The following is a 6770-nucleotide window of genomic DNA, read 5'->3' as shown; positions in this document are numbered from 1 at the left end:
TATATATACATTTCTGATGTTTACATTGCACATCTTTCTGCATTTCATGATTATTTCTTACGTTTGTCACATCCTTTATTTACGCATTAGGCGTGTTTTCTCCATTTCCTAGTTCGGAGGTCTGCTCTTGTTTTTATGCTTTTGCAGGACGGAAATGGAGCGGAGAAGGCGAAACGAAAGATTAACCGAAGACAAGGCAAGACAGGGTCGTGCCTCCAAGGCACGGTCGTGTCTCAGACCCCAAGGGGTCGTGCCCCCATGCTTCAGCCACAGAGCACCAGTCTTCCCACAGCCGTGCCCACTAGGCACGACCGTGCCTCTACCCGTGCCCACACAGAGCAGCAACTTCACATGGCCGTGCCCACCAGGCACGGCCGTGCCTTCATTCTGCAATCCAACAGAGAAGCACCAGCCCATGGTCGTGCCCTCCAGGCACGGCCGTGCCTCTACCCGTGCTTCACCAACAGAGAGCCAACTGCTTATGGCCGTGCCCACCAGGCACGGCCGTGTCTCCGACCACAGAAGAAGGTTCATGTCTGGCCGTGCCTAGCAGGCACGGTCGTGCCTGCCTCCACGCTGCAACATGGCATGGTCGTGCCTCATAGGCACGGCCGTGCCCCATTTTCCAGTGGCCACCACACCCTGGCCGTGCCTACCAGGCACGGCCGTGTGACGGGGTCGTGCCAGCTGTGTACCCCAGGCCGTGTGGCTAAGCACGGCCGTGTGGCGAAGGGTGAATAGGGGGGACCTATAAATACCCCCCTAAATTGCCCTAAAAAGGGGGAGAGACCTTGGGAGTCAAGAGGAGCCACCGAAAATGCCATTCGGAGCAAGAATCGACGATCCATCCGTCCTTTTGGAGCTACTCCGCCGCATCCATTCCACCGTCGACGAGGAGTTTGCAAGGCGAAGAAGAAGACACATATTGATAAGTTTTATTTCCTTTTTCTAGGATCTAAAATGTATTTCTTCATCTCTTCTTCGTGTTGTATCCCCTCCGTCATGGAGTAGAACCTTAGATTCTAGGATGTAGGAGGAATCGAGGTGTATTATGGATGATTGATACTATGGATTTGTATTTACCATGTTCTATGATTTATTTGTGCATTTTGCTTTATGGATGTTGTGCTTTGTGCTTATTGGATGATATGATTATGAATGGTGCAAATCTATGAGGATGAGGATAAATTGTGGTTTAAGGAAATCTTAGGATCGTATGACCGGGGTGCCTTGTGACAGAAGGTGAACCTTTAACCGGACTTTCCGAGGAAATTCTTAGATTGCAATGAATCTTTGTGAGAGATAGCTAACGGTTATTGATTGTTAGGGAGAGGTCCTTAATTGGATACCCGGTGACAGGGGGTAGGACACTAGTAGTATGCTGGAGTGCCCGGTGACAGCGGGAGAGCTATAACCAGGCTATCTGGGGTCATCTCAAACTAACAATCGTAACGTTAGAGGATTAATGATTTTATTCCGAGGAAACCTGACGAGGTCTAATTGGATATTTTGGTTAGAATCTCTGCAAATGTATGAATATTGAGGAATGGTAAGGAGTCCATAGTCAATCAAACATAATCTCGAGGAATCCGAAGTCCTAGGATCGCTTTCCCAAATCCTGTCACTAGTTGATTTTACTTCGATTGAGGTTTAGGTACTCAACTACACTCTCACTTTCCCCAATCTCAACCCAATTACATGATCTCTCCACTCTTCTTGTGATTATTTAGTGATTGATTCCTCGGTCCCTGTGGTTCGATATCTTTTATTACTTGACGACATTCCGTATACTTGCGGAAGCCCATCAAGTTTTTGGCGCCGTTGCCGGGGACCGTGCGTAATTTTTCACTAAGCCTTTACATTAAGAGTTTTTTCTTTCATTTATACATTGCTTCCATTTATTCTTTTTATTCTTTCCATTCATTAATTGGTACTATTTTTTGCAGATTTATTTTTATTCCAGCAAGTTAATAATACATTCTTATTCTTGTGCATGCGTAGGGCCAACCCAGTGGAGTTTCCTTTCGATCCTGAAATCGAAAGAACATACCGGAGGAGACTTCAATCTCAAAGACTTAACACTCAAGAAGACATACCAGATACTATGGCTCAGAAGTCTTTGAAAGATTACGCTGCACCCCAGACGAGAGGAACGACATCATGCATCGCCATACCAAATATTGAAGCAGCAAACTTTGAATTCAACCATGGATTTATTACTATGATACAACAAAATCAGTTTGGTGGCGGACCACATGAAGACCCGAACCTGCATTTGGAGATATTTTCAGATAACTACAGTACTAGGAGGACGCAGGGGGTCAGTTTTGATGTCACTCGACTTTTGCTTTTCAGATTCTCTCTCCGTGATAAGGCGAAGGATTGGTATCATTCGCTACCTCCAAATTGTATTCATTCTTGGGAACAGTGTGAACAGTTATTTCTGAACAAGTTCTACCCCCCAAGTAAGACAGCCCACATGAGAAATATGATCTCAAGCTTCATGCAGTTAGATGGAGAATCACTATTCGAAGCTTGGGATAGATTTAAAGGAATGTTGAGGAAGTGTCCACACCATGGACTTGAGCGTTGGCTTATTATCCATACCTTCTACAATGGAATCAACTATCAGACAAAGGTTTATTTGGATTCCGCTGCAGGAGGTGCACTTATGAATAAAAGCCTTGAAGAAGCCGAAGAACTAATTGAGAATGTGGCACTCAATCATCATCAGTGGGCCAACGAGCGAGGTAGCATGTCAGAACTCCTGGGAAGTACAATGTAGATACCCTCACTAAACTCAATGCGCAGATGGATGCCCTTAGCAAAAGGGTAGAAAACATGAGCGTTGGGAAGGTCAATGCGGTTGCTACACCTTGTGATATTTGTGGGGATTCCAGTCACACACAAGAGATGTGCCAAGTGGGAGCACTGCAAGCCCAGATTGCTCAATATGAACAGTGCGACGCAGTTGGTACATATAATCAAAGGAACAACCCGTACTCAAATACTTATAATCCGGGTTGGAGGAATCACCCCAACTTTTTCTACCGCAACAATCAAGGACCTTCCTATCAGAATGCGCCCAAACAAAGTGAGGATGCAATCGACACCCAGAAAATATTAAAAATTCTGGAGCAACTTCAAAGTGACATGGTCAAGGTTAATGAGAAATTAGACGACCATGACAAGAGGATGAAGATGCAAGAGACTCAGATTGCTCAGATTAGCTCTTCCCTCTCCTCCAGAACAGTGGGTGCACTCCCGGGCAAACCAGACTTCAACCCCATGGAACATTGCAAAGCCATAGAGCTTAGGAGTGGACGGATTTTGAAGGGTAAAGAACCTCTAGAGCCTGCTCCTTTGGAAGGTATTTCACTCACTCCAGCCGTCGAGCAACCTCCTTCCTCAGCACCAATTATTGAAGACACATTGGAGGAAGTTGAATGACAAAAACCTAAGTATTGAATTGAAATGCTTGAAATTCGAAATTAAACTAATGAAACAGGAACCAAATTCATAACTACACAATTCCACTAATCATAAAAATTCTAATTCAACAACTGAGAATTCTTAAGATGAAGCAAAATACACAACAATTGTTCAATGAGACGATTCTGAAATCTAGGTTAAGAAAATGCTGGAAAATTCATTCACAAACTCAAGATCAAAGAACAAATTCCTTCTCTTCGCAGATCTGCAAAGTAACCTCAGGGAACGCCCTTTCGATTTTCAACAGCATCTTCTGAACCCTTCAACCAATGAATATCAACCTCTCAACTGCAGAGAACGCCCTTGTTGCTGGGATTTTTGTTGCGTGAAAAACAGAGGAAGAACAGTATAGAATCTGGAAATCAACTAATAAAATTGAATGTCAATGTTCCTGGTGAATCTGGAAACAGAATAAGTGCAGGATCTTTTGAAGAACTCCAGAACAGAGCTGCAATCATCTGAAAAAAATTCAGATCTAGAGAACGCCCTGGATCCGATGATGCGGCGATTTGCAGAAGAAGGAAACAGCGTAGTCTGGAGATGATCTTGATCGTGATCTGCTCAACCTTTTCTGGTTTGCTGATGATTGCAGAAGTTGCCGTTGAAGATGGAAGCTGATCTGAGATCTGGAGATGCGAATGGAGCTTCGCCTTGGTGTCGCGCGCGTGGAGAAGACGCGATCCAAAATCTGTCCGAAGCCGCTGTGTTCTTCTCAACTCTGCCTTTTCTCCTCCAATGAACCGGGTCCAATTCTCCAATGAACCGGTTTTAATCAATTTGGTCCGAGCCACATTTTGATCCAGTTCCTGGCTAAATTTCTGGCTTGATTCACTGATTTGATCAATAATCCCTGTCTTAACCTAAAACCAGAATTAAAAAGGATTAAGCAAATTTGAATTAACTCTAATTAAAATCATGAATATCAATTTTAACACCAAAACGCATTATTTAACCAAAATAAACTCAAATGTTTATTAATTCAAAGTAAAATACCATGCCAATTGAACCAATCATCAAAATCCCCCACACTTATTCTTGCTTGTCTCAAGCAAGTTAAGAAAATAAAATCCTACTTCAATGGCACCCCCCTAAACACATTTCGAAACATGATTAGTAAATCGAAGAAGCAACCATCTAAAATAATAAATCTCAAAGATCTTAAGCATTCTTGGACACCCATTTTACTTTCGGTTTACTAAATACTAACTTCCACTTTCATGAATGAATTGAGCATGATATCACTCAAACCTCCCAGGATAAACATTATGTGGCTCTCTTTCTAACTAAAATGTATGCTTTTTTTTTTAGTAGAGGGCACTCAAGCTACACATGTTTCTTGAACTACCATAAGTTTGCTAGTCTTCTACTCTCTACCACTATTATGGATATAAATTCCAGTATAAAGGTAGAATGAAAAGCAACAAAGAAAGAACAAGGAGAATTCAAATTGCAATTTGAAACAAGAAAGTATAAGAAGAAATTGGTTTTTTTTTTTTATAAGTGGAAGATTTGAGCACAAAAGATATTATATGATTGGATTCCAGCCATTCTTTCCTCCTCCTCTTCTTCTCTCAAACATCATTTCAGAATCTCAAATTTTCAGTTTCCATCAGATTTCAGCATCTTATTTCGATTCCTGCAAATTCTGCACTTACACATTCTGCTAATTCCTCTTTAAAATTCCAGCTTCTTTGTTTTCAGTTCTTATCCTGATTTCTTGCATTCTTTTTCACTTTTGTAGCTTGATTACTACCCTCAATTAGCCTTGAAAATCATCTCCTGATCAGCCTCTCAAAAGCTTCAGAAATAGGCTGAAAATTTTCAAACTGCCATTTTTTCTGATTTCAATCTGTTTTTGTCACTTTGCTGCCATCAGTGATTCTGGAACATTAACATTTCAATTTGTTATTTAAGAAGCAACTAAAATGAAGTATGTTTCACTATAGTTCATTCCTTCATCGGATTCTTGACACAAACTTGATACATTCCACTTTTTTTTTCTGTTGTTTTTTTTTAAAAATGATTCCACCATATCTGTTAAAATTCAACTTGTTTTCAGAATTTCCCAGCTTATCTCAGCTATAGTTTCCACTTTGTTTCAGCTTAACTTCCAACTTGCCCACACTGCATTTACACATTTCACTTTTTCACAGCAAGTTAACCTCTTTTTGTACCAAAATCAGGCAGAAATAACTCAGAATTCCAATTCTCTGATTCAACCACAATTCCACACTTACTATCTCCATTATAAACTTTAAGTTGCAATTTTTTTTTTCTTTGCTTTTCTATTTCTGCAATTCTGAACAGCAAGATTGAACATAAACTTGTTTCTGTTATCAGTTCAATCACTAATGCTTACTATTCAGATCAGTAAAACATCTCCAGCTTGTTTCTGTCAAACTCTCCCCCACACTTCAACCATTGTCTGTCTCAGACAAAACGAACACCACTCCAGCAAACTCAGTAACTCTGATACAATACAGTATACTGTATTACTGAAATCCAGCAGTTCTTCCAACTTCCAGCATTTCCAGCATTACAGCTTATATCATTTACAGCATATAACAAAAACGGCACATTTACACCATTGCTAGAGAGCATATACAAAATTTGCTCTCCCCCACACTTCAATAACTCTGATGCAGCTTGAAAAGACAAATCAGAATTTATTTCCCTGAAATTCTGAAATCTGATTTCTGAACTGTCACAGCTGATAATATCTGCTGAAATAGACAGCATTAGCATGTTCAAACCATTGTGACAAATTCTTAACAGATCCAACATTCTCAAATTTCAGCAATGCACATATACAGAAATTCCATATTCCAGAATCAACAATATCTTCACAAACTGATACTGTCCGCAAAACTGCAAAACAGATTTCATCATTTCCAGAATCCATCATCTCCAGATTTCATTCCAGCAATTATCAGATATCAGAAATTGTAATTTCTCAGAAACTGATAATATCAGCCAACCACTTTGAGCCAACTCTGAAAAACTCCCGATCTTTATCTAATGTTAAAGCCTCTACAGAATCTGATACATCCATTGATACAAAACCTCACAAGTCCATATTCACCAAACTTCACAGGTTCAACAGATTTAAAGCAACAGTCATTTTGTTCTTACTGCTTTTTCCTTTATGTTATATGTTTCCACCAACAATCTATAACAGATTCTTAGTACAACCTTTTTCTATCTCAGACAATCCAAAACAAAACCAGAATTCAGCATTCACCAGAAACAGGAATTGCAATTCTACAGAATCTGACAAA

General features: G+C 40.6%; 1 non-coding gene across 1 annotated transcript; it reads right to left on the bottom strand.

The window, feature by feature from the left end:
* Positions 1 to 2476: 2476 nt before the first annotated feature.
* On the bottom strand, positions 2477 to 2583 carry LOC141816217 (small nucleolar RNA R71). Its single transcript, XR_012600665.1, has one exon. It is a non-coding gene; the product is annotated as a small nucleolar RNA R71 (small nucleolar RNA).
* Positions 2584 to 6770: the final 4187 nt, after the last annotated feature.

The sequence above is a fragment of the Curcuma longa genome, unplaced genomic scaffold (assembly GCF_044706935.1).
Source record: "Curcuma longa cultivar G26 ecotype Majalengka, Jawa Barat unplaced genomic scaffold, ITB_CL_G26_1.1 contig_15215, whole genome shotgun sequence".
In the NCBI taxonomy this organism is placed as follows: domain Eukaryota; kingdom Viridiplantae; phylum Streptophyta; class Magnoliopsida; order Zingiberales; family Zingiberaceae; genus Curcuma; species Curcuma longa.
This window is presented reverse-complemented; position numbering and strand designations above follow the sequence as displayed.